At 39.9% G+C, this 27,762-nt stretch overlaps 1 protein-coding gene across 1 annotated transcript in view; it reads right to left on the bottom strand.

Moving 5' to 3' along the window:
* Window positions 1–27,762, bottom strand: part of ERCC6L2 (ERCC excision repair 6 like 2) — a 112,290-nt gene that overhangs the window by 11,859 nt on the left and 72,669 nt on the right. The gene's annotated exons all lie outside the window — the stretch shown is intronic.

The following is a 27,762-nucleotide window of genomic DNA, read 5'->3' on the forward strand; positions in this document are numbered from 1 at the left end:
CAATCTGGCAGTCAAGTTGTCAACAACTAAGAAAATAATATCCATGGTGCCGCTATCACTGAGTTGATTTTTTTTTATAACTAATAAATTGAATTTGCACATTCCTGTTTGGGGTTTTTTGGGGGCAGGGAGTTTTGTTTTGACTGGATGTTTTTGTCTGGTTGGTGGTTCTTTTTATTTTTTTTAATAAACTAGGAGTATAACATAATTGGAGCTTTAATGTAAATTAACAAGCACATAAAATACAGCATGATGAACTCTAGAATGGTAACTAATGATCAAACAATATTCAGTGTTAGAAAGCATTATGTTTCACATAAGGAACTAGTTCTGCAGGAAATCAGTAGTCATGTATGTAAAGTAAAAAGAAGCAGCTCTTCAGTTTCATTAATTTTGCATGTATGACACACAGTGTGAGGCTGCTCTTCTTGCTTTTTGTGACCCTTGACTTACACTGGGTCCATGTGATATAATGTAGTGTTATCACTGTGCAACCTACCCAAGGTAATAATAATAAGAAGGACTAGTAAGGGTTCAATAAGTCCTTATTAACCAAGTGCCTACACATTTACATCCCTTTCTCCAAATTCAGAACAAAACTCTGACTTTTTATCTACCTATCTGTACATGCACGTGTGTGTGTATATGTGCATGTGTGTATGTGTGCATGTGTGTGAGTGTGTTCTATAAAATATTATTCAGTATCTGACACTGTTCATAAAGACCTATGGGAAGGCCAGCTCAAAGATCTCAAGCAAACAAGCAATACAAATACTGTTTGCTATGCTGACACCAAAGGTTCTCTCCACAAAAAAACTCAGGAAGGTTAAGCAATATGTGAAGCAATACTGGAAGATGTCCTTGGAGCACTGAGTTGTTTTGGGTGGGATTGTGTCTGTCCAACTACAGTCAGGTAAGGCTTATAATGTAGACAACTCTAGGATCCAGTCACTCCAGTCTTTTTATAGCCAATAGCCACCAAGTTGATAGCCTAATATTACCTGCAGAGGGCTGATTTACCTCCCTTATCTGACAAAGGACTGCAGAGACAACACTGTTGTCATAAGTGGGGAAGCTCTACCCTACCTGTACTTGCAACAACAAAGCATCTTCTACAATGGCTTTCCATAGCTTCTCTATTCTGTGAGATACTGGGAATTTCTCTGCACTTACTCTTTGGCAGTACTTCTCATTGCAGTACTCTGGCTGAGTTATGCAGCCTCATGCTGGGGACATATTATATCCACATTACTTTAAAGCTGCCAAAAGTTGCCAGCACAGGCTCTGTGTCTTTCTCAATATTCATTGTTCTGCAGCAGCCATTCTGTCCCAGCCTTTCACAAGCTATGTAATGTAGTGACTCATCTGCTCTCTTTCCCCTTCCCACCCTGTATAAGATTTCAGTCACTGACAATACATTCAAAACAAAAGTATCCAAGAATTTAAAACCAGAATGAAATCTTCAAGGCCAGTATTCAGAACCCAGTTGTAAATGAAACATCTATCTGCCTTTATAGCATTTAAGTGGTGTAATGGTAAATAAGATTTCTCCTTTAAGAGGTGACTCATATGCCAGGGCACCCTGGAAGGCACATGCAAACTGACCGAATTTTAGTGGGATACAAAGTGCTAAAATGCAGTCTTAGACATGTGCAGGAGTTTGGGCCCCAGAGAAAAGTAAGCTGGGACTTTTAAAGGGACAGGGATCTGAAGCAGTTGGCAGAGAGAAAAAACAACACAGCAGCATCAATGATAGCAAGAAATGGGCTTGATTATGGATACCCGCCAAGAGGAATATTTTTGCACATGATGAATCTGATGCATCCATGGCAGAAAGCTTCTCTTGCCCTTCAGTGACAGGGGATGAAACACTGACCATAGTTGGTGCAATTGTAAAAGCAAAATGAATTCCAGTGTTTTCCAGTTTAAAGTCAAATTCCAGGATTATTTCATCCAGAAGCAGCTACAAAGCTCATACAGTGATGGAATAGAGTCTTTGCTTTCTACCCATTTGCCTGCTGGCAAAACCAAGAGCCTCACCAACTGTATAGACACATTAAAAGACACAGTTTCGAGGGTGTCATCTTTTAACTTGGGTATGCCAATCCAAAGAAAAACTGAATTTCTGGTTCTCTGGAGAACCCAGGGAAGACACAGAAAAGTCGATCCACATGCTGGGCAGGTAACTCTCCACTGACTTACTATTATAAATATGATGAGGGTAAGGTTTAATAGTTACAGAAACACATTAACAGAGGGATGAACTGAAATTGATTCCTTACATCTGCTCTGGCTTTTACATCACTGGGAACCTAACAAATTCTCTCATCATCACTTCACACATTCCAGTCTCCAAAGGCATAGGGAGACTTTTCCCACTCCTGGAAATCTGGTGGAAGGTGTTCTATGTGCAAAGTATTATCTATAAAAGAAAAAAGGTGGTGATTCACTTCCTGGAAGACAAAGTCCTTTTGTTTGACACTGAAATATTGTCAGGGCAAGGCATTTATAGGCTCACAGACATTCTTAGTCATAACTCACAGTAAAAGAAAACACTAGAAAAATTTTCTAGTATATGGACCTTAAAACTGAGCGTTCCATTTAAATGATGTGCATATTTATTTGACCTTCCTGTTTAGACAGTGCATTTGAAATTGTCAAATTGAGTCACATTTGTGTATAGCTTTGTAGTGTATTACTTTTCTTGTATCAACAATACGTTACATATATATCAACCTATCATATCACAAGGATATGAACAATACATATGTGGATATAAAACTGCTTCCCTTCCAGACTGGGATTCTTTAAAGGCACTTGAATTTAGGGTTTTTTACTTCTCAATGAAAAGATGGCTCTATCACAAGCCTCTTCCTGCTCATAAGCTAGTCCTTGAACATGTTTTGAGTGAACTTTTCTGGATACTAGACTAAAATTTTACTTTGAATATATGGTGAGGGTCAGGAGGTTTGAGGAGAATGGAGTGGTTGGTGGTGGTTTTGGGGTTTTTTTCCTGTTTGGTTTGTTACTTTGGGGTTTTTGTTGTTATTGTTTTGTTGTTGTTGATGTTGCCATTCCTTTTTCTGTTTGGGTTTTTTTGTTTGTTTGGTTGCTTGGTTCTTTGTATTTTTAATGGTTTTTGTCATTTTTTAAAGCCACATACTAAAAACATACATTCACAGTTTTGGTTGTAAAACATGCATTTGTTGGCAGAAGTATTAACTTTTTAAACTTAATGCTCAGTGCCTAATCAACTGTAAGATTCTCAGCATTTTTCATTAATATCTCTGAGACAATTTGCTTTGCTCAAAGGTAGCGAGCTGTGAAAATTGTACTAGTTATCTTCCCGGAGTTAGGATTTACTTGGGGACATAACACTTAATTTGCTTTTAGTCACACCTGCCAGAACGACCCTCTGAAACTCACACCACCCCAGAACAGTGCGTTTGAAAGCCTTCCAGAGTTTGGCCAATGACTGCATCAATCATGGGAATGACAGTGTGTTTGTATAAGAGAGCTGTCAGGCTTGCTTAGCCCTTCTGGTACTCCCTTCCCTTCTCTCATCTTAAACCAAAGTCTTTGAAAATGCACCAGCTGTTATTGGGGAGAGGGACCTGAAAAGTATTTTCCAACTGTTGTTTTGAGAATGGGTTAGAGATTGGAACAGCACCATCAATAACAAAACACATGGAACATAGCCCTGTTTCATAATCGAAAAAGAGGAAAAGAAGCCAGCTATTGAGAATGCTGCAATTAAAAACAAAAGCTGAAACAATAGCTTTGGGCAAATGTGAAGTTGTCAGTGAACATCCTGCTTTTCCAGCAGTCCACATGGAGTGGGGACAGTAATGAAATGTCTCAAATCAGAAACAGTGCTGAGCAAAAGGTGCTGCTCCTGCTGGGATAGTCCTGGTCTGCCTCCAGTGGGCAGGCTGGAGCAAGGACGAGAGGGAGAAGCAGGGTTGACACACAGCCCTTACCATAGCATTTTCACAGTAGCTTGCCATTGGGAAGTGTAAGACAGCTTCCAAGAAATATCTCACTTCTGGGTGGGCCAGCCTAACACCACACGTAAGTTTATTGCATAGGGCTGCAAAGTTCAAAGGAATCTCTGGGAAAGGGGAACTGTGGCTCACAGTGCTGAGCCCAATCAGCTACACCACACATGGCTAAAGTACACACTATCAGTAATCAAGGGAAGGACCTCCCTGAAGCACAAATGGCAGTGGGGGTACCCTTCTATAAATATCCTGAGAAATAGCAGAGTTTCCTTTTCCAGTTGCCTGAGTGACTCCACCTCCTTTGATAGCTTGCAAATGTTCCCTAGGTTTTAGTAGTTACCACCTTATGTATGTTGTAGATCAAAAACAAGTGCATGGGAAAAGGCAGCTAAACACAATAGGCATGGGTTGAATTGCACAGAGTAGGAACTGTTTTAGAGTTGTGGTTCTGTCCTTTCCCTTTTTTCCATCCTTCTAATCCCTTTCCTCTTTCAGTTACATTCTGATTTCTTGTACTCAGAGAAACCTAATGCCAGCTACAGTTCTCAGCCCTGAGGAATTAAAATCATACCCACAAACTGGTAAAGGACAGATCCTGTCTGGCCCTTTTTTCCTGCTGCAAACAGCACAGAAGTAGAACCCAAGAAGACCCTCCCAGCCAACTCAATAACACCGGAAAACCAAGTTGGCATTTAAGTAATCTTTGTAGGTCTGCATATTCAGTTCTGAGGTCTGGCTTTGGTTGATGATGATCACAGTCAAATTTACCCTTATACCTTTCCACTAAACATTGGAAAATCTGATGTAGACTTCACAGAATTCTGTAAACTCAGATCTATTTAAAATTATGCAAAGCACCAATAAAGCATGAAAAATACACACTTAGGTTCCAAAGAAGAATAATCTGCAAGAATTTCCCCTGGAAAATAGCATTTTGTTCCATAACATAAAAAGAGGTAGGAAAATTCAGTAACTGTGTTGCATCTACATCATCAAATTTAAATCACAGCTCATGTGTTACATATCAGAAGAATAATAAGAAAATTTCCTCATTCTTTTTCATGTGCCTGGAAATGGTTCACTGATGGATAAAACTTGTAAATAGTTGTGGGAACTGGCCTGTTGTATAGAATACAGCATGAATACTGGCAATTCTTTATCAGTGTGACTACCTGGAATTTAAGATGAAAGAAACACTACTAGAAGTAGTACTCAAGCCTTACACTTTCCTAAGAGCTGCCATTTACCCAAATGAAAAAGGGACTCACCTGTTGCTGTAAGTGGCACTAGTCACCTCTGATGAGGATTTAAACCTTTTTAAAGCCCTGTGATGACTATGAGAAAAGCTTTCGTTTTGGGAAAGGCTGGGTATTTCATCCAGGTTTAAAAAAAGGTACCATACAGCACTGCAATGTCATGTAGCTCATCCAGTTAATTTTTAATGGTTTGAGGGATGGACTAAATTTAAAATCACACTGCATTTCTGTCAAAGAAAAGAGAGCACATCTTCATTGAAAGGTCCCACAAAATGCAACAGAGGCTTTTCTGGATTAACCTGCAGTAATAGGGGATTATATTCTTGTTACAAAATAGGAAGAGTCAGGAGCCTTATGAAAGGCTATTATTGCTTTCCTCGCAATCATATCACATTACTACAGAACCAAGGTCATACTCAGCACAGCAAATCATTTCTGTCATGAGGATTAAGTGAAAGAGTTGGGTGATTTCTCAGAGCAGGAACTCCTCCACAGGTTTGGAGAACATGTGGAACCTAGAAGTGCTTCTTCTTCTGAATAGAGCAAAAATGGAAGCAAAATTTCCTAAAGATACCTTTACTTCTGAAATTTTGGAGACAAGCAGCAAACAGTCACAAGCACAACAGCTAGCAAGTGAAATTTTCATTACTAGTGACAAAAACAGTCCTCTAATGCCTTTTGCCTACCATGCCAATGTGAAATCTTACAAGAGCAGAAAAGGTGATTTCAGGCTGACCTTGAACCTACCTCCAAAACCAAGCTCCAATTTTGCCTGAAATATAGTCCTGCACCTACTCCAAGTCTGTCTATTTTGTGCCCATGTCCTCCACATGATATGCATGTGTGGTAGATCATTAGGCAGATGCAGTGATAAAAAGAGACCTGTTAAATATCCCTTTCATTTGGTACACCTCACTGAACAATCACAGAGACATAGTAAAATTATTACAGGAGATATTATATGATTGCACAATAAATGCTACTTACCGAAATGTTAAATACTTTTTATCGTTATTCTTTGAGCAAGATTTCTAATGAAGCCAAAGCTTTTTATCATATCCACAAACCTCCTTTCATATTTAGCAGAAAAAAGTAAGTGGCAGATGCCAGAGATCTATTCCTAGGAAAATAGTTCACTTTGGCTGTTTTTACCCCCAAGCTATAAAATTAGATGCACATTTAAAAATTTTGTCCATTGCCATACTTTATCTATGCTAATACTGTAATTTAATCAGGTTTATATGGTTGACAAAAGGTAATTTTTCAAATACATTTAGAAAACAGCTTTGATAATATGAACACTACCTGCTCAAGTGTTTCCTCTACCTAGTTCACAAAAACTGCAGGCTAACAATAAATTCATCATGAGACTTTTATTCCTGCTCTACAAGAATGTGATTCTTCTCATAATACAGTACACTTTAAACAAATATTTCACTCAGGTGTCCAAGGTACAAATTCTTTATTCTCCATTATAGAAATTAACAAAACTTTTAGGCAGGTTTCTGGAAGCATGATGAACTTCTCTGTGTATACAAAAAGTGTGATCTGCTGAATAGAGCTGAAGAAGAGATAAAAAATATCTTTAAATACTGAACAGTGCTTAACATTATGCAATCTATTAGGCTCGTTGAACTTGATGGGAGACTCGCAAAATCAGATGGTGTGTAAATGTTTGTTGTATAAGAAACTAGCACTTCATACTTAAAGTAATGGGTCTCCAAAGCTTCCCAGGCTTTGGTTGCACTTATACTTTTTAAATAAATTTGACCAGAATTATTTCTGTTGTATTTTTACTTGACCCATGGCCTTTGAAATAAATACTGTAAAGGAATTGAAATTCTATAATCATTTCCCCCTGCTTTTATGTCACTTCGGTACTTCAATAGATAGAGTTGATAAAAACATCAAAACCTTCTAAGATTTCTTACAGACATATTTTCCAGGTTTGATCATCATGTATTTTTCAGGTACAGTTACTTTTTCCCTCAATGACTCTGATGTTATCTTCATTCTTTTGTGGACTCTTATCTCTGAGGGATGAAATATCAGTTGATCACCTTGCAGGAATTACATGCTCTGTCTTTCCATTAAGTGAACACAATTATGACTTCTACTTTGTGAATGACCTTCTAACATGGAAACAGCATATGGGAAGCAAATGGAATAAATAGATTTATCTTCAATTAATGGTAATAAAACACTTTAATTGCTTTAGTCAGCCTGCCTTAAGTCTAACTTTATTATCTTGCATGCCTTCTTTTGAAGAAGTCATAGTAGTTAGAAAAAATGTAATTTACCTTTGAACAAAAGTATAAATTTTTAGAGGAGATATTAACTAAGCAACAAAATTTAGGTCAAGAAGAATCAAACTTCAGAAAACCTGACTGATAGGTGTGTGGGTATAGGTGCTCTGTTATGATGGTACTACTTAGGCCTCAGTGTGGATTTCATCAGCATGAGAAAAATAAGCTACATGGCAAACTCACTATTTTAAAAATTCTTTTCACTTCTGCAATATATGATTTTTTTAGATATTAAAAATTAATATATTCTGCTTTATATTATTTCTTCTATCTGTAAAAAGAGTGTGATTTTCTTCAAACCCTAACAAGAGCACTCCAGAACAGCAATGAGCACTCTGGTTAAAGTGTATTAACACTGGCATTTCGAATGGATAGTACAGAAGACAGTAGAGGAAGAAGCAGTTTTGATTTGTGGCAGGACACAGGAGTCATATATGGAGTCCAGATATTTCTGGGACACATGCAGAGGGAATACCATAGGTTCATTCTGTTATTTTGGGATCAGTTCACTCCCTTTTGCCCATATGCTGTCTCAGTCCTTTCTCATTCCCTCCCTCATGCTTTCAGTTTATTTTGTCGTACACTAGATGACAGTGCTTTAACACTTTTATGTTTTAGTAAAATAAAGAAAATATTATTAAGCAAAGAGGTCTAACACCCTTAGTTTCCTACAGTCTCCAAAAGTAATGTCTCTTTAGAGCCAGTCCAAGCACCAGGCTCAGCAAAGGGAGCAACTTTTGGGAATTGCCTGGTCTGTGACAGCCTGTCCTTTAGCAGTGTCTTATGATTTTAAAAAATCTGTGTTTTTCCATTAAAAGAGGAATGGTGCCTTTTTATCACTTTGATGGGTGTAAGAGACATATGTCTCTCTTGCAGTCCCTCAGGATCCCTGGGAAATGCCCAGATGAGGATTGTTAAATAAGCAGTAATTACTCTTGCCATGACAGCCATGATAGCCAGACATCTGCAGTCTCGGTAGCTGTAAATGTCTTCTGTGAAACTCCTTTTCAGTAGGGTGCGCATTTAAAAATCTTTACTCTTGTCACAGCATTTTAAAGTGCATAAATATTTCTCCCTTGGCCTGCATCACCTGTAATTGGGTAACATGCACATGATAACTCCAGACATAGGGTGTTTTTTCTATACTTTTCATGTACATGTTCCCAAGTACACAACCTGCCATAGTAGAGCTCAGCACATCTGAGTCATCAAAAAGTAATCTCTGAAAACAAAGAAAACCAGCCTCAAGCATGTTCACATGAACTTGGTTTAATTTGTACCATCAATGGTTGTTGTTGGGGTTTTATTATTATTGTTGTTGTTGCTGCTGCTATTATCATCATCATCATCATCATCATCATCATCATCATCACTACAGTAATTTTTAGTATATTCAGACAATGATGAGACATACAATTTTTCTGAGTGCCATCTTGATCATTGTTGCAGCCTATCCACTTGGGCTGCAGTTCTCTGAGACTTGAAAAACAAACAGCCTGAGATTGCTCAGCACATAGTCCTTCATGAAATAATACTACACAGTTGTGCTGAGGAGGTGATTATCCACTTTGTTCTTTTCTTCCTTTCTGCATAACTTTAGGATAATTTCCTGCCAGAAGTCCTGGTTTTCTTTATAATAAGTCATAAGTTGCTTGTTTGACTGCGTGCTAAAATTAAATGCCACTTTGTACATTGGGCAAGACATGGGCATGTTCTCTAGGTCAAATTACATTTTGAAAAATTACATCCTACTTTCTGAAATATCAGCCATACATTCAGCTGGATATTAGTACTTACCACTTTTCAGCTTAAAATGTAACAATATTGGGAGTTTTAAAGCAGCTGCTGCTCTCCACTCTCCCTCCCCTCCAGGTGGCCGCACTTTACTGATGGGTAAAGTGATTTTTGTTTAGAGAAAAAGCAGCTTTTATAGTTTGTAAATGGTTTTAGGGTCCTTTGGGAGGAAAAGCATGGTGCAGGAATGTAAGCTATTCTGATTTTTATTAAGAGAGGGGTACAAAACCCCGTGGGAATTACACCAAAACGAAACTCCCGTAAAAATCTCCAGGTGTGCAATCTCACAGAGTAGGAACACTGGGCCAATGAAATGATCACTTTTGGATTTAACTGAAAGCTCTGAAGAAAAGGAAAAAAGTTGTTAACAACATTTGCATCATGGAGGGAGAATGATGGAGAAAACGGTTGATACATAAGAGGTCCCTCTCTCAAATGTGTTTACAAAATCAGAAAACTTGTATGAAGTGCTGATGTTATGACAAGAAACAATCCCATTTCACTGTCAGAAGCCAGTTTTCTGTGAGCTCAAGTGGACTGCACTATGCTTGTGACCCAGAACAGATCCATTAAATTGTGATCCACAGGGATTTGTTGTGCAAAGGATGTTAATTGATGTCTGATTAACTATGCATGCAAACACAGACAGCCCCCACGGCTTCTGGCTTTAAAGCTTAAGCTTTAAACTCAGCCCAGCAGCCCTGGTGAGCTTTAAATCCTGTCAGCAGCACTCTGAAGAGTCTCTCTGAGATACAGCCAAGATGCACGCAGTGTACTGGGAACATTAACAAACGGGAAATAGACTGTCCCTTCAGTACAAAATGTTTTCTTCAACTAAAAAGAAAAAAAAAGTAGTAAAAAGAAGCAATCTGAAATTTGAATTAACTTGTTAGATTTTAATCTGTGAACTCATGTAATTTTTCCATGTTTTCCTTAGAGAGAAGAATTCCACAATTTAAATAAAAAGTTCAATTTTTTTGTAAAAATATTGACATTGACAACACAACCCAGAACCCTCCCACAAGCCCCCTCTCGCTGCCCTGTGGATGGCGGGACAGGCATTGCTGTGGCCAGGGCCTGGCAGCACCCTGGGGACAGTGGGACATTCATTGCACAGAGGCACACCAGACTCCCAGTCTGCTGCCACAGGATGGGAACAGCACAGCCTGAAGCCCTGCCTTGCCACCCCAAGGCCCACAGAGTGGATCACATTTTGCATGTCTTCAGCAGGGTCACAGTGCAGAAACTTTGAGCGGGTCAGATTTAACAGGGAAACTTACTGGTGGGATTTGGAAAGGGTTTAAATTACTGCTGTACAGCTACTGGGCTATTTTCAAGATTGAATGCACACCATTTTTTTTCTGATGCATTTGTCTGGGTCTGCTGGAAGCGCATTGGCACACTGTCCCTTAAAGGCATCTGCCTCAAGCCCATATGAGAATTAGCTCTGGTTAATGCTCCAGATCTGCAGGTTACTACCCCTGCAGCTGAGATGGGTCCGGATGATCTAACCTGCTTCTCAGCTCTCACCATTCCCAGTCCAGCTGTTTGTGTTCACTGCAATAAGCTCTTTAATTAGGATGGCAGGGATGCAGTGGGACGTGAACCACAGTGCCTCACATGGATCACTCTGCTCTGCTGCAGCAGGAATTGCTGCAGGCAGGTGAGATACGTCCTGCCACTGCAAAATCAGTCAAAGGAGCATCACCAGGGCACAGCAGGGATTGGCAGGGCAGAGCCTGTCTCAAAGGCAGTCGCTGATCAGTGAAATAACACTTAGGAGCAACTCAAACCAGAGATGTAAATGCAAAAAAGAGAACTGACAAGATCAATCCCACTCTCGTGACAGGCCTTCACATGTGTGACTGAATGTGACTTCAAGGCAACTTTCAGGCAGCTCAGTGGAGTTGAAAGCAATCATTTGAGAGTAGTTTAGGGGGCAAGTGTAGCTAGCAAGAAATTTGGCAAATTTGCAAGGAGATGTGCACAGTAGAAGAGCAAATGATGTTCATCAGGATGTATGATGTTTAGAAGTATTATTTATTAACTGTACAAGGCCAGGTTAAGGGTGGGAAGTGAAAGCTAATTATCTGTTTTGACTTAGTCTTGGCAAAGCTTATATCAGGCTGCAGACATTCTGTTTTGTTACTGCTCCCTGGAGCTTTCTGGGTCCCATACCAGCCAGGTACTGCTGGAATATTCCCTTGTGTTGAAGTAATATTGACCCATCCTCTAAAGGCCCCTAGTGTCAGAGGATGCATGAAAGAAGGAAATGAAACTTAAACAACCTTCATATCTGTAGGGCATTTCCACACCATCTAGATTCCTGGGAAAGTTCTCAAAAAAGACTGCCACTATCAGAGCAGTAGCAGCAGTACACTGACTTTGTACTGGGCAGATGATCTCAGAATTTCAATTGAAGAAAACCCAACTTTGACAGAAAAAAAAAAAGAAAATAAAAAAGTTGTCCAAACATTTAACTACAAGTTGTCAAAACTTTGACTGCTAGTTGTCAAAACTACCAACTACAGTTGATAGTTTATCAAAATTTGTTCTTGGCAATAGTGCTGTTCCTTATGTTCTCTACAAAGACTGAGTCTGATTTGGTATGAGGAGACAAAGCTAATCAGGATCACATTAGCCAGGAACTAAGCCTAGGTGGCATTACTCCAGATGAGAATTCTTTTTGCTACACATAGATCAGCTTTGGGTTGACAATTCATTGGTCCAAGCTGAATATGTTAAACAGTGAAAGGAAGAGAATAATGAGAAATTTTACACACACAGAAGCACTGGCTCTAAGTTCCTGACAGCAATTTCAATTTTTTTTTAAGAGGCATTTTATCACAAGATAATTTTAAAGTAAAGGTGTTGTGAAAGTATTTGTGCTGCAGTGGTAGCACAGCCTTGCCCAGGCATTACAGCTGAACTCTTCTAATGCTCAGAGCTGCTTGCAGCATCCTGGGTTCCCTCTGGCATGTAGGAGATCACTAGGAGAGGAAGTCTCATGTTGTTTGGGATGGGAACAAGGCAGAAATGACAGCAAAGGGCTGGTCCATGGAATCAGTACAGTTGCTGGTGGCCAAATGCTAGCCAGTGCACGTCTTTGCCCCTCCTTGCCCAAAATGCTTGTTTATCAAACAGGGACTGTAGTATTTCCCTATCATGTAGAAGCCCCGCAGGTGTAAGTGAAAAAATTTTTCAGAAGGACCCATGAGGATATTAGAAAGACACTGCCAGTGTTATGAAATGTCACATGCCTTTCCAGCCAGCACAGAAACTTGGTCTGCAAACCCTCCTGCCAGCCACTGCTCCATCTGATGCAAATGCTGCTGCTCCCAGTCAGATGGCATGGCCACCTTGTCCTCCCGCGCAGTGTGTGATGTCCTCCTTGTTTAGGGTGGTGTATAAACAATGAATAATAGTATAGGTGAGTTGGTCATAAATTAGGCAAACTACATTAAAATTGATTTTGGATTGTGGGGGAAAAGTAAATTATGAGGTGTTACAGTTGCAAACTGCTGCTGTGCTCACCCTGAAGCCCCCTGGCTTCGCCTGCCCGGCAGAGGCACGGTCAGCAGCGGGGGACACTCCCCTGTCTCTCGTGGCAGATTCAGGGAGCGGCTAAGACAGAGCGCTTCGCTGTCTGCCTTGTATGGAGGAGAGGCGGCATCTGAGAGGTAATGAGGGAGTCGACTCATGGCCAGGGGAAAAGTCTCAGGTTTATTGTAAGCTTCGAGGAGCTCTGAGTTCCCTGTCCCTGCAGCCGAAAGTGACTCACATGGCTTTCGTAATCCCCTTAAGTACCGGGGCGGAGACAAGGGGGAGGGACGCCCACTGCCCAGTGGGGGAGTTCAGGGGAGTGGAAGGCAGGAGGACAGACAGAAACACAAACCAATGGGGGAAGGTTAAGGGAGGGACCCCTGGCCTTCGTCCACTCACTCAATGCCCAAGGTAGAAGATTTTGGGAGGGTGGGATTAGGAGCTGTGTGATGGACAAGGCACCAGGGAGGGGTGGCATTGGAGGAGGGGCGGGAGAGCTCAGGGTGGAACCATTGGGAGAAAATGGGGGGTGAAGGGGCAAACCATTACAGAACTGTTACAAAGATATAAAAACACAATACAACAGCAAACATTTTGTTTTATATGTTAGTTCCAAGAAGAAAAATACTATGCTAAATAAAAAAGAGTGTCAACCCATTGGCTCTCCTGATGCCTGTCCCTTCCTCCAGCAGTAATAGTCCCATCTTGCTGTTTTACAAGGCAGTAAGCCAGTCACCAAGTGGAGGAACTACCAGAATAAAGTTCTCCTGTTTTATGCCAGGGAGGGAACCAAATTATGGCCTTGTAAAACAGTATGATAGTGCTATTATTGTGCGGGTGCTACAAACTGCTTAAAACAGAGTTTTGAAGAAGTTTTTCAAAATATTCTCAGGAGCTGCTCAGGAGAGAGAGTCTGTGATGCCGAGTCATGTAAAGCAAGCAGGAGACCTCAGAGCATGTGTGTCTGCTCAGGAAAGGTATTTGTGAGCCAGGACCCAGTGCAATGCTGCATTCCTTGTTGAAGGCCAGAGCAGGTTCAGGCTTGCCAGCATTTCCTGTGGGATTTTCAGTCCTTTCTCATCCCTTGGCATAACAGACATTTTACAAGAATAACTGTTATCTCAATTTTTTTAAAAATTAACTAGGGTGTCAAGAGCAAGGACCTTTTAACTGTTTTTGATCACTGATGCAAAATGTCCCATCTTGTCTTTTGTAGGCTGCCCAGGTCTCCCTGCATTATTAATGCTGAAAGGAAACATACTAAGATGCAAATATTGATAACAGCGGACATAAGCTCCCTAGCCCAGAGATAAAATAAGGTAGTTTAGCATAAACCTCAAATGCAACATCGAAAACTAACTAGGTGGGGGAGCAAAGCATTGACAGCTCAGAGGACTTCTAATCAAAGCCTTCTTGGAGGAAAAATGAAGTCTCAATCAAAAAAAAAAGAGTCTGCTTGCAGCAGAAAATGTTAAATTTCCATTAGAAATAATGTAAATGTCTGCTTGACAAACCAAAACATGTGGGTCAACAGGAAGTATTCCCATTTTGGTAATGCTGTTGACAGCATGAATTCTGAAATGTAGTTGTCTTATAGCTCATGAGGCAGGACCATGCCATGTTCACCCCTGTGACACACTACAGCCAGGGAGATTTTTAGGGCTTACACTGTGTCTCAAAAGAGAAGGCTGACATGTCTGAGAGAAAACACAGGTCATAGAGAGAGCCCATGTTCAGGAAAGAAATCCTTGCTAGCATTAGCAGATCAGTGGAAAATGCAGAGAATAAGCATGGCAGCTCAGGTAGAGACCTGCAAATGACACTCAGGTACTCCCTGAAATGCAGCAAACACACACACTTCTCCAAAGTCTGGAGGCTGGGGACAAGATAGACTGAATCTCTTTAGTTTATAAGTCAGCACTAACTTATTTTTTTAATCTTTGGAAGATGTGGCTTGCAAAGGAGCTAAAACATATTAAAAAAGTAAATATCAATCCTTGTACATGGAATGTGCACTTGCATCCATAACTTAAGCATTTGTAGGCAAGAAAAACAGAGCAGGATGGCACTGAAGTAGAGGAGAAGGCAGATTTAACTTGTTTAATATTTGTTAATATACTAGAGAGGAAATCTCATTGATTTAATACTAGGCTCTGCTTGTTTGTTGCCTCTAGTAAATTAAATTCCCAGATAAAATTACCAATGGGCATATCTGAGACTTTTTAAAATAACTTTAGTACATAAGAAATCTGGCAGACCTTCAAATAAAACAAAATATACACAAGGAAACCTATTCCTTTTAGTAGCATCTACGGATGATGATAGGGAAAGCAAAGCTCTGACGCTTAACAGCTCAGCAATATTGTTCAAAAAGAAGACATAAACAAGGACTACTCACATTGTCCAAAAAAGGGTAAGAATGAAATAAGAAGCAGGATTTTGTTCAAGGCTTGAGTGTAATTATATATTTTACATCTCTTTCAACGCAACGCTTTGTTTAAGCATGGGAATGTTCTAGCAGACTTACAAAAATATTTCCATACTGTACATTTATTGTAGCTGCTCATTAAGTCAAATTGCTAGCACATGAAGTCATGTGGAAAAAAAGAGGGATTTAAGACATAACATTTGCAGGATGCAAACATGAGAAGTGAAGATTTTTTCATCAAACTCTGGTTCACAGTCAAAGCAAAATTCCAATGAGCATGCAGAGGCAAGCTAAAGGGAGGGAGATTGCTATCAACTTGAATATGATTTTACATTCAATTAGCAAATTACAACTCTTGCCAGGATGGTTGTGGTATATTTATGTGGTGCTATTCATATGAAAAAAAAAAAAAAAAACAACAACAACATAATAGGTAGCAAAACTTTAAAAGTTTTAAAAAATAGTAAGCAAAAGAAGCATTACTGCAACCAATCTTAGTAATTAACAAAGTGCTGTTATTCTCATGCTAACAATAATCCATGTAGAGACTCCATATTAAAGGTCTCTGCAAAAAATTGTAAACCACAATGTAATTAAGTAACAACAAAAAAATATTTGGTGTGTGAAGGAAGTTTTGGTGTGTGTTTTCCTCTTGCTTTGTTCTCCAGTTGTGCTACATTTGCATTGCCGCTGCTGAATTTTGAATCTCAGTGTTTCCTTTGTGTTCATTGAACACAGCTGTATTTCACAAGTTAACTAGACATGAAAGTTATGCTGCTTATTGTCCTCCTTTCCCTAAGCAGTTTCCATCTCCCCTTTGCAGAGGAAGTGGAGCTCAAGTCCAGTGAGTGGGCACAGAAGGTGGGCAGCACAACCAGTTTATCCACCATGAGAATGGCAGCTTCTCCCCAGGCCAGCCAGAAATCTGCCCTCTGCAAATGCTATTCTAAGCTGGGGACCAACAAAGCAAGCTTTAGCCGGGTAAAGTATCACAGGGTTTGAGGAGGGGCAGGAAGAAAGGCAAACTGTGGGAACTATATAATTATGTGTGTCTATACACTAATGTATATTTTACACAGGAAGTGAGACCTGTGTAACAGATGGAGTTAAAAAATTGGCAACATAGCCCTATTGGGGAACAACACCGGTAGCAACACTAAGAGAACAGCAGCATCCACCCTCCTGCATAACACCTGCAGGGGTAGCCAGTAGTCAGACATTTCTCCTGTTCATCTCACTACAATGTGACCAAAATGTGTAGCTGTAAGAAGCCCCTTTTTACTCCTTGGTGCTTATTATTTGTTATTCAGTACAGCAGAAGGGGGAGGCAGTAACAACTACAGGAGCAATAGTTATGTGTCAAGGTGAAATAGAGTTTCTGAGAGGTGAGTCCCTATCTCTAGATACCCTATATTGGCTCAACATGGATGGATGTAGGAGTAAAAACCAGGGGCAAACAGGACTTAGGTACAGAAAGGAGGCCACTCTACCAAGACAGCAGTTAAAAAGAAATTGGAGACTCCCTATCACTTCCACACTCCTGGTCTTCTAGGACAGCAGCTACTGAGATCCCTGAGCCATGCCATCTGGAAATCTCAAACAAGGCACACAAAAAATAAACAAGAAATAAAGGACCACCTGCCTTCCTCTGATTCAAGCAGCATCCCACAAATTTTCACCTGCCTACTTTGGGCAGCTAAGTAAGCAGTACACAGGCATGCTCTAGAACCACTGGTATTTTTAGGTCATTATTCCAGAAAGCGTACCTTGGTGTCCTGCCTTCCTCTGTTTCACTACGCCTCTTCCTCTTCTGTCCCTAGCCTGCAAAGTTCATTTACCATTTTAGCAAGAGTTTCACAACAGAAGATCATGTGTTATCTCAGAAGTTCAGTCACATTTTTCTTGCAAAGTAAATAGTGTGTGCTGTTTTCCACTACATGATCAGTGGATTTACTGAGAAGAGGGGTGCAGATTATATGCTGATGGACATGACAGGCTCAGGACACTTGGATTTAATTTTGTATTTTTCATTAGCCTATCACTGGCAGTCTTAGAAACCTGAACATGAAGCAACACCCAGATGCTAAGGTGTTGCTTCCTGTTCATCTCTTTGTGCAACAAAGCAGACTTGCACACATAAACCAGCCTGGTAACGGTGTGCATTGCTGGGCACACTTCCCTGCTGCTCTGAAAGCAGGTTTGTGCTCTCTGACCTTCACCAAGACTGTGCTGCAATTGCCAATTGCCACACCTGTATAATGACTTTGTGAACCACTTCAGTGTCTACTGTATCACAACTAGGTATTGGTAATACTACAGTCAATTTGTTTTCAGGTGGAATGATGCTACTTCAGACAGCATTTTTCAGAGCATTGATGCATTTGTCCTTTTAATCCCTGGAATGTATAAACACAATGAATTGGAAAATTTAAAAATCCCAAAGAGTAATTAGCTGCTAAAATACATTAGAATTCCTAGACTTTGAACTAGTAAAAATTACAATAAGCCTTTCCCAAGAGTATAATTTTTTTCTGATGTTAGATTAAATTATCTTTGTACTGCTTTATCTTTAGTGGTACCTAAATAGCTCTTTCTTAGTCTGCCTTTATGTGAGAGGACAGTAAATAAAGCTTTCTTTTTGAACTAAGTTACTCATTGCATGGTGATGGTTAGCCAGACAATGGCTGTTGTTGGGCAAACTCAAAAAAGAATACAAGTCTGTGATCTTTCCTCTTATTTAAGAAGCCTAATTTTTTAATGGTTGCTGTTATATCTGGAAGGGCTGTAAGGAATTGCAGAGAGAGGGAGGGAAGTGGGGTTGAGGGAATCCCTGATGACTTTGCCTATGCTTCTTGGCTCTTCCAGCGCTCTGTGTAAAGCCTTTGTGGACAGAGCTGTGGTCTCTGTTCACCCAGCCCTGGTGTCTCTGTACAGGCATTAACAGAGAGCAAAGTGATGGCAGTGTTGGGTAAGTCTTCACTCACACACCTTTCTATGCTCAACATGAAGGCACTGAATACCTTTGACTTCTGTTGACTGTGAAGCAACTCTGAGACTTTTTAAACAGATTTGAAGGTATACGTAATCACTGTTCCCAACACTGATCAAAATTAGGATTAGCAGGAAACTATACTGGTATAATACCAGACCATGGTGTTTGGAAAGCTAAAGAACATTCTGGTAGTCTACAGACCATGATTAAATAGTCCTAGCTCTTACAGAAATTTTGATAATATCCACAGGATTTTATCACAGGTTTGCTGTGATTTGGATTTCAGAAATTTAGAATTTTTAAGAGCAGGAGCTAAACATCGGTTTCATTAGCTGCCTTTTCATGACAACTGGTGGGAAGAAAACTGTCCACTTAGATGAGACTGGAATATGTGTGCGTAGCTGCATCTGAAACAGCCTGGACACTCTGGCCAATAATTGTCCTGCCAGCTAGTCAAGCAAAAAAATCTTGTGCAGAGGCAAGAAGAAGATACTGGTAATCTACAGACTGAACAGTCTTAGACAAATCAGTAGGGTCTTAGTCCATCTGACAGTGTCAGGGAACAGCCTGCCTCAGTGTAAACTCAGGTAAGTCCTCAAGCATATGAAGAAACTTTAACCTGCTTAGTCCCAAGGAAGCTGAAGGAACCATTTGGGAGCTTAAAGTATGCACGGAAGTCTGCCATTATTAATGAGACTGAAATTTCTAGGATAAAACCCTGTCACTGGAACTTTGTCATGCAGAATTGAATGCTGGAGGTTCACATTCATATATATTTTGTATTATTTTTTTCAGTCATATATTGTTTCTGAATCTTCACTGTTACATCTTAAATCTAGCTTACACTAATTTTCAGCCTTAAATGATAAAGTTTTTCAGTTGGAGATGTATTTCATATGCCTTTATTTTGTACTTAGTGTTTGCAGGATTTCACCTCCAGAAGAAGACGATCTGTCTACAGCTGTGCTTCCAGCACTGGTGCCGGAGTCAAGCTCCCAGTGTACAACCTCAGCTACCTCACCAGGTGGCCCAGAGAACTTCGCATGATCATATTCCAATGTTTAAAGGGATCTTTCTTTCTCATAATGATGTGATACATAACTTCGATGTCCATCCTCAGCCCAGGACTGCACTTAGGACAGTCTCACAGAGGCAAAAGCAGCAGGAAACTGTCAGTGAGCACATTAATACAGAGGATGGGTTTGAGTCTGTAACAAAGAGGCAGCACATCTGGTCTGTGAGACTTTACACACTGTCATCACAGGTAACTAAAGATCCTTTGGAGCAACAGCAAGGAAATCTAACCTTTCCACACTCTCAAACTAATCAGGAAGATTTCAGAGCTATAGGTATAAAATGCACATAGAACAGAGGAAAGGGGCAAGGGAAATAAGAACAAGAAATTAACTGATTAGAAAAATATCAGAAGCAGATTCTCAAATGTGAATTGCAAAAGGAATTGAATAGTTTCTGAAAAAAGATTTTGTTAAGGGATTATTCTTTTATAAATGGAAAAGGCTTCAAGTTCAAACCATGTGAAAAGCATAACCATATGGGACAGGATAGCAACTGCGGCACTCAAATATTTTCCTAAGAAATGGACATTCATACTCACTCTGTGCTGTATTAAAATAACATTTCTGTATATCAGCCTAGTTCACAAGTGCTTTTGAAAGGGGATAATTGGTTGTCCTTTCCAAAGCCATTTTTGGCTGGAGCCCTCATTGCTGACTCCTCCTGTTGACACATAGTACATGGGATCCTCATAAGCAGAGTATAATATCCCTTTTCTGGCAGTGAAGGGGGCATTGGCCCCTCAATATTGCCTGAAGAAGGAGAAAGTAAGGACTATGTCCTGTCCACATAACTTCAATATTTATCCATCCTTGAATCAAACATTCAGGTATAACATGTTAAAAATAAAATGTTCAAGATCTTGCTCGTAAATATTTTATTTATGGCTTTGAAAATATAAGTTGGAATGTCAAACTGAAATATGACCTGCATTTACAATCATAAATTATACAGCACTGTAAATTTACTGGGCATTTTACAAATACAGATATTTTCCCTGTCCCAGATAATTTAGGTCTAAATCAGGCATGACAAACAGAAGGCATGGCAGAGGACAACCTTTCAAGACAGATAAGGTGAGAAAAGGGTAAACATCATCTGCAGTGATGGGTATAAAGGGACTAGAGAACGTGAAGTAAAGGTCCCTTTCAGGTGCAGGAGAGTTTTAATTCCAAACGAAGGGGAAAATACTTCTCTGCAGGTCTTCATTTACATGTTTAGTGATAAATTCTCTTGCTGAGTTTTGAAAGTTTGATTGAAACTTATGTTTTGATGGTTAATAGATTATTCTTCTAAGTAGACTTACATAAGGACACTGAATTTACAAGTGACAGCTTTTGGTGTATAACAAAGTTAAAAAGCTCAGACAGGGGTGGCAAAGAGCTTTGCTTTCTTTTGCTTTATGTTCTCAACTGGGAGAGCCTGTGCCAAACACTGGGAGGAGTCATGACCACGGTGGAGAGCTGATTTCACAGGAAGTATGGAGAGAATCAACATGTGCTTGTGCACAAATCTAGCTACACAGGAACCTGGCTGGTGGCAGACTCCCAGATCTGATTCACGCCAATTTCTGGCTAGCAGAAGATCAGGGCTGATAGCACTGGGCAGTGTGGGTGTGCTATAGGCTGAAGCCTAGCCCTGTAGACCTCAATGGATCTGCAGAGGGCTGACTTCCATGGGCCCCTTCTCCACCGAGGAGTAGAGGGGGCTTTCAGTGAGGCAGCAGATGAAGTTTGCAGTAGGATTGAGCACTCTGGACCTCAGAAAGCTGAACAATAAATACTTGGAGCTCAAGGCTGAAAAAACTCCATGTGAAATGCTTTGAAGTAAATTATTCCTAAATACCAGCTAAAAGCACAAGGAACGATACAATTTGTCTTTGTTGGTCTTTTCATCCTGTGCAATAACACATCAATTTCCTCTTCTTAGTAGCTTGGAACTGGCAAAAAGTCAGAGCTATCACTCCACAGCACAGCAGCAGTGTTAAAAGTAAGGTACCTCATGGGAGACATCGACCAACTGCAGCACCAACTGCAGTTGCATCCAGGCAGGAGGCTACAGTAGACTCCTGAAACCCTCATGCAGTGCTTGTGGGAGCTCTGTAGCTCTCAAAGATACAGCTGATGGTTAGGCATGGCTCACAATAGCACCTGAAATTACTCTAGACTTCCATATTTGGGCAGCTGAATTTCTCATATGGAGTCAAATGAAAGCAAAAGAGTGTTTATATAAAAAAACACTATAACCCAAGGAACTGGAATGATACTTTACTTCAGCCATTGTTCCTGACTACAATGAAGCAGTGACAAATCTAGATGAATTCTCAAGCTACAAAATTCCCTGTGCATCTACTAGTAGCTAAAGTTGCCGAAACTTTTGAAAAGGTCTCTTGTGTCATTATCCCTACCTCAGCTTTAGCCTCACTTTGTTGGTCATTGGCAATATACTGAGTAGTTGAGTGATGAGAGAGATATAGAAAGTCTGACCCTTGGTGGTCTGATGTATCTCAGAGGTGCTGGACAGACATGCTGGATACGACAAAGTGTAAAGCGCTCTGGCAATTGATACATTTTGTCAATAGAGAAATCTTTGCTCTTCTGTTGGACTGCATTTCATAGGCTGTCAGTTAGGTCAAAGCTCCCCAACATGGCTTCTTCTTCCCAGAAGGACAGCTGTTCAGTGCTGCCAGTATGTATGGTGGGTCCGGTGTACTTCTAGTACAGGGGACACTCACCCCTCCTGATGGTAAGGCACAGCCATTGCTCCTGCTGACCTGATAAAATGTCCCAGGCTGAAATATGCATGTAAAGGGTTCTCTGCTTATTGGTGGATACATACAAATGCAAATGGTCTTTCTTCTATGAAGACTGACACATTGGACAATTTTTTCAGATGCACAGATTTAAATGACACCTTTTGACTTCTAGTGCAAGATCACAGCCACTTTTAGCATATACCCCTTTAAAAAAAGATATGAAGTTTGCAATTACCAGCACAAACATGAGCCTTGCTTGCAGATCCAGGCTACCTTGCCTTTCCTTCCTCAACATGTCATTGATAAAATCACTGTTGTCCTCATTTGCTATCTTAATTTATTACAGAGACTAAGCTAAAAGCTATTTCAATTGTTTATCCCCATCTCTGCCCTTTCTGTTTAGTTCTAACCAAAGGTTAGGACAGATCCTAGCAGGCACTACTGCCTGCTAGGAGCGCAAAATATCAAATTTGCTAGAAGTCAGGAGACCAAAGCATCATGGCCCCACAAATATGAGTTTGCACAGTTTTCTAATTGCTGAATCCAGGTGTTGGTTCCCAAAGAGATGCACCAAAGTGCCCCTGAGCTAATCAAGAAAGAACTGTGCTTTCAAGCAAATTCTCACCATCAATTGTACAACAAAATTTTCTCTTCCAGAGATTTTTCAAAATTTAACAGCTACAATAGCTTTGTTTTACCTGTGACAATGTTGTTGCTACCTACAACAAATCTAACACTGGTTTTACGGAGGAACAGGCAGAATAGAAGAGACCACTGCTCCCTGATGTGATGAAGGGCTGAAGCAGATGTCTGATCAGCCAGCAATACCACAGAAACTGCCTAGAACTCATGACTTTGGTTTTGCAAATTGAAGAAAGAAATTAATTAAAACCTGCTAATATTCTAAATCCTAATCTATAGACTTGAATATCTGGACTTAGCACAAGAGTGGCAGATGAGGCTGTCAGAACAGCTCTTGACCTCCTACAGATAGGAGCAAAGGAACTGCTTCCATTAGGTCACAATTGTAGCATAACTGCTGATGTCCCCACGTAGATGAGTTAAAAATATCCAGTTTATCAGTGTGAGAAAGATTTACAGGAATAGGTTGGCTTCCACAAATTCATCAGGAAGTGTTTGAAATACACAGCTTCTTTTCTCCACTTTGGTTAACCTTTAGTTGCTCAGACAGTGACAAAGTTTATGTAACACTGTAATCTACATAGAGAAAATGCTAAATAGTTACATACTAGGAACATTATGTATAATATAGGCTAATTTAATTTTCAAAGTTCCACAGAACTACAACACTTGTATTGAAACAATTTTTTAAATACTACCACAGTAATCAAATCCTGTCAGACTTTTGTTTAATGGGAACATGTTAGCATTTTCTTCTGTTTTGGAATAAGCTTTGTCTGAAACCATTGGAATTTCCTTTAGAACAGAAATCCTAGTTACCAACCATTTCTGTTCCCATTGTTCCTGCATCCCAGATCCCAGCACCCAGAGGCTAAACTTTTCCAGTGCATGTCCTTGTTCCACCTCCCCATGCTCACAAGTCCTGCTATGTAGGGTTTCACAGGCTCTCATTTTGAGAAACGGCCTCTGTAGACAGCATGGGCCCACAGCCCACTCTTTGGAGAGCACTTCTATTGTGTTAGGTTCCTGTGCCTAGGGCTTTTTTCAAATAATCTCTTGCAGCACAAACATTAACCATCTAGAACCATTTATCCCAAGGAAGAGTCCCTGTGGACTACATTACCCAGAATCCTGGATAGGGGAGTTGATGAGTAGGTTCATGAGGGAAAAATAAGTCATGCTCAGTCCCTGTGTTCCCTAGGTTCTTTTTCTTGCACAAAAACTACTGCCCGGGTGCACACAATGGGTGATAGCGGCACTAGATAAAAATGTAAACCAGAAATAGTTGCACTTAAATTCATCTCAATAACAAGTGAAAAATTCAGACTCAGTCTTTCTGTTCATATCCATGTCCCCAGGCACAATGTGAAAAAACTTACTTTTGCTCTGTTCTGATAAAAAAAAATTAAAAAAAAAAAATTTAAAAAATGTAAAATGTGAGTAAAATGAAATCAGGTTTTGTAAACAAAACATCCAAGGAGATTAATCAAAGTTAGCCCCACTAGGATAATCGGGGTTAGTGGTTAAAGACAGATGGCTCTACAGATGCTGTAGCAAGACACCCATACTGATTCCATTACAAGCACAGGTGGAAAGATGCCAACTTCCTCACTGCAGCTGGAGCAGATGATAGCAAATCTCTGGTTCTTCCCTAGGCAACCGCAGCACTGACCAGCAGCTTGGCATTTGCACCTTCTGCTACCAGTTTTCTCAGATCAGAGTGCTACTGCTTTCACTGCTGACAGCAGGCATCCAGTTTCAGAGAGGGATCGCTACAATTTTAAGAAGTTTCCTTCAAGTTTATGATGGTGGAGACATCACAAAACATTTGGCTTTTGATGTGAAGCTGTGTAAATGCTGTAATGATATTTACAGGACATGATTGATAACATGCTGCACATGAACTCCTTCCTTTAAACTTTCCCATAAAACACATTCATCTGCCACTTCCCAGTCTCAACTACCAAAGTATTGAAGTGAAAGAAGAAAAACAAAATAGGTTCAAGAAGGGCAAACAGGCCCTAAATGACTGTTTAGGAACAGAAGATGAAAGTTCAGCTCCAAATTTCAGTTTGATGAATTATTATATTCTTTTTTGAAAAGTCTGTGTAAAATTGAAGTTTTGGAGAGGTTTTTCTTTATTAGTTTCACTAAAAAAACTAGACTCACACCCATATAAGAGTAATGTGAGATTCCAATGAATACAAAGTCCAAAAGCAAGTGTTCACTTGATTACCAGTTCAATTAATCCTTTTTTTTTTACAAGTGTGATCTTATTGATACAGGAGGCTACTCCTGAGCTCCACTGCTGTACAGGGATCTATGGGAGATGCTGTGAAGAAGGCTATAGACTTCGTGAGCTGCTTTGCTTCCTGACAATACTCTCCTATTAGCTGCAAATCACAGAAAATCACCCGAAGTCACTGCTAGGTTATAGCCAGCTCTGTTGGCCGGGAATCAAGGAGAACTCTGTTACCATTCTGTCTCTGGGTTTGGAGGTGATAGTCACAGGCTAATCACAATGGCAGCAGGGAGTAGCCCTGTTAGATACTTAACATTTCCACCACAGCTTTAGGCACTAAAGTCTTGGTCCAGGGAGGGAGCACTCTAGAACAAAGTCAAACAGTTGTGCTCACTTACCTTCTTTGAAACTCCCCTTCAACACCATACAGGCAAAGTCTGACTCTTGTAGAAGAAATGAATATGACCAGGTCACACAACAGGAAGCACATTAAATTCTTGTAACTGGAGTGTGATGGAAAATTAAAACAACAGTAAAAATACAAATTTGTCATAGTGAAGGAAGAACATGGTAAATAAACTCAGATAGAATGGAACATATTTGTGTTGCATTAGAATTTCACAGGATTCTGAGTTTAAGGCAACCAAATAGGACATATTAGAAAACTCCAGACGCAAAAGAAACAAATTCAATTTTTGTGTCATAGAGAGATGTATTATTTTGCTAGAGCATCTTTGCATCTACAGCCAAGAATGTCTAAAATATGCGTAAACCTTTGGGCAAATGGTAGATAAAGTTGAAGCAAAATCATCCTCCCAAAGTCTGGCACGTGGTAAAGTTGTGCTGTGCTCATTTAAGATTACTTTGTGTAGCAGATGGACATCCCATCCTGCAGATGTTCAGATAACAAATGTTTTCAAAGCACTTTGAAGATGAGGCACATAAATACAAGGTTTCATTATTAGATATTAGGAAGAGTAATAAAAAATAAATACAGTTTGTACTAAAGAACATCTGAAGGCTTTTTTACGAGACACAACATAGAGGTCTTTTCAAAGCAGTGATTTCTTTTTTCACATTACTTCTTTTCATTAGCAGAGTTCACAAATTAATTTGAAAACTTCTGTTTCATTCAATCTAGCAAGTGTCAAATATTTTTGTCAAAATAACACAACTACTCAGACAATGTAAAGAAGCTTATAAAAATTAGTAGATGGAGAAGTTCATTCAATGACTAGCAACACTGATTGGATCCAAAGCCCCAATAAAAATGGATTGCCAATGTACACCCTTACCTTAAACCATCTCAAATACCACACAGAGGAAGGGAGACAAAGTAGCAATAGACCATAATGTAGAAAAACAAAATGAAAGCCATGCACTCAACATCTCAGTTTTGAACAGTTGTGTAAAAACATCTGGAAGCTGCAAATCCTGAAGAGCCCAGAAGTGCCCTGGTCTAATGTTTCACCCAAGGATACCATATTTGGTTTCTATTAACTAGATAAAGAACAGGTACAAAACAAAGCATAGAATGTCAAATATAGCACACACATGAGTTAAATATTTGTTGGCTTCATTAAAAATAAATCTATTTTCTATGTAATCAATTAGAAATGTCCTAATGACTTGGGCTGTGAAAGCAGCACACTGCAAGATTTCTTTGTTTTATGGAGAGACGTTTGGAAGACGATCTCACACCCTGAGGCTTACATAAGAAAGTGTGATCTTTCAGCCGTGTCTCTACAGTTACTGTCAATGTATACTGTATCTAGACAGCTTATTTTTTGCCATGATGATTATATGTAATGAAATTTTTGGTAGATACATCTTCAAGAAGGGAAATTCTAATAAGGTCATAATGGTGTTTTTGAAGTAAGAAATATACTGAAAGATAGCCATTAAAGTTTTATGAGGTTTCCTTTCCTGGTAGAAGACAAAGACGTGTAGTATTTGATAGACCTAAAGTGAGACGCAAGGCAAATTTAAGTACCACCTACATGAAAAAAATGAGAATGCAAGTCACACTGGATTGGGAAAAGAATGTACTGTCCTCTGCTTTGTATGAAGCAATTTTTGTGAATACTAATATTATCAGAGAAATCTCTTCACTGAAACACTAGACAGGACATCCTCAGAAAGGACAGTGCACGGAGTAAGGAAGTGGAACCAAAGCAGATGCCAAATAATTGTCAGCTGGATTACAGAATCATAGAATAAGCTGTGTTGGAAGGGACCCACAAGGATCATTGAGTCCAGCTCCTGGCCCTGCACAGCACCATCCCCAAGGATGCACCATGTGCATGACAGTATTGTCCAAACTCTTCTTGAGCTCTGTCAGGCTGGTGACCTCACTTCTCTGGAGAGCTTGTTCCAGTGCCCAACCACCCTCTGGGTGAAAAGCCTTCTTCCATAAAAGACCACTCACAGAAGTGAGAACCAGAGCAGGTAAGGACAGGACAATACTAGGGGATGCAAAGACCTAGATTTTCTTTTCAATTCTGGAGGGAGGGTGGGTATGTTGTGGACAAACAAATACTTGTTCTTCTGATTGGGACATAAAAGATGTCATGATGTAAAAAAACCACAAGCAGTTTTCTTGTAAAAGAGAAGTATAGAAATATAAGGAATATTTTAGGAAACTCAGATTAGAGTTAGGATTACAAGGATGATGAAAAGAAAAGCTATTAGGGACGCATTGTTCTGTGTGTGTGGTGCGCACATATAGG

Source organism: Anomalospiza imberbis, chromosome Z (genome assembly GCF_031753505.1).
Source record: "Anomalospiza imberbis isolate Cuckoo-Finch-1a 21T00152 chromosome Z, ASM3175350v1, whole genome shotgun sequence".
Classification (NCBI taxonomy): Eukaryota; Metazoa; Chordata; class Aves; order Passeriformes; family Viduidae; genus Anomalospiza; species Anomalospiza imberbis.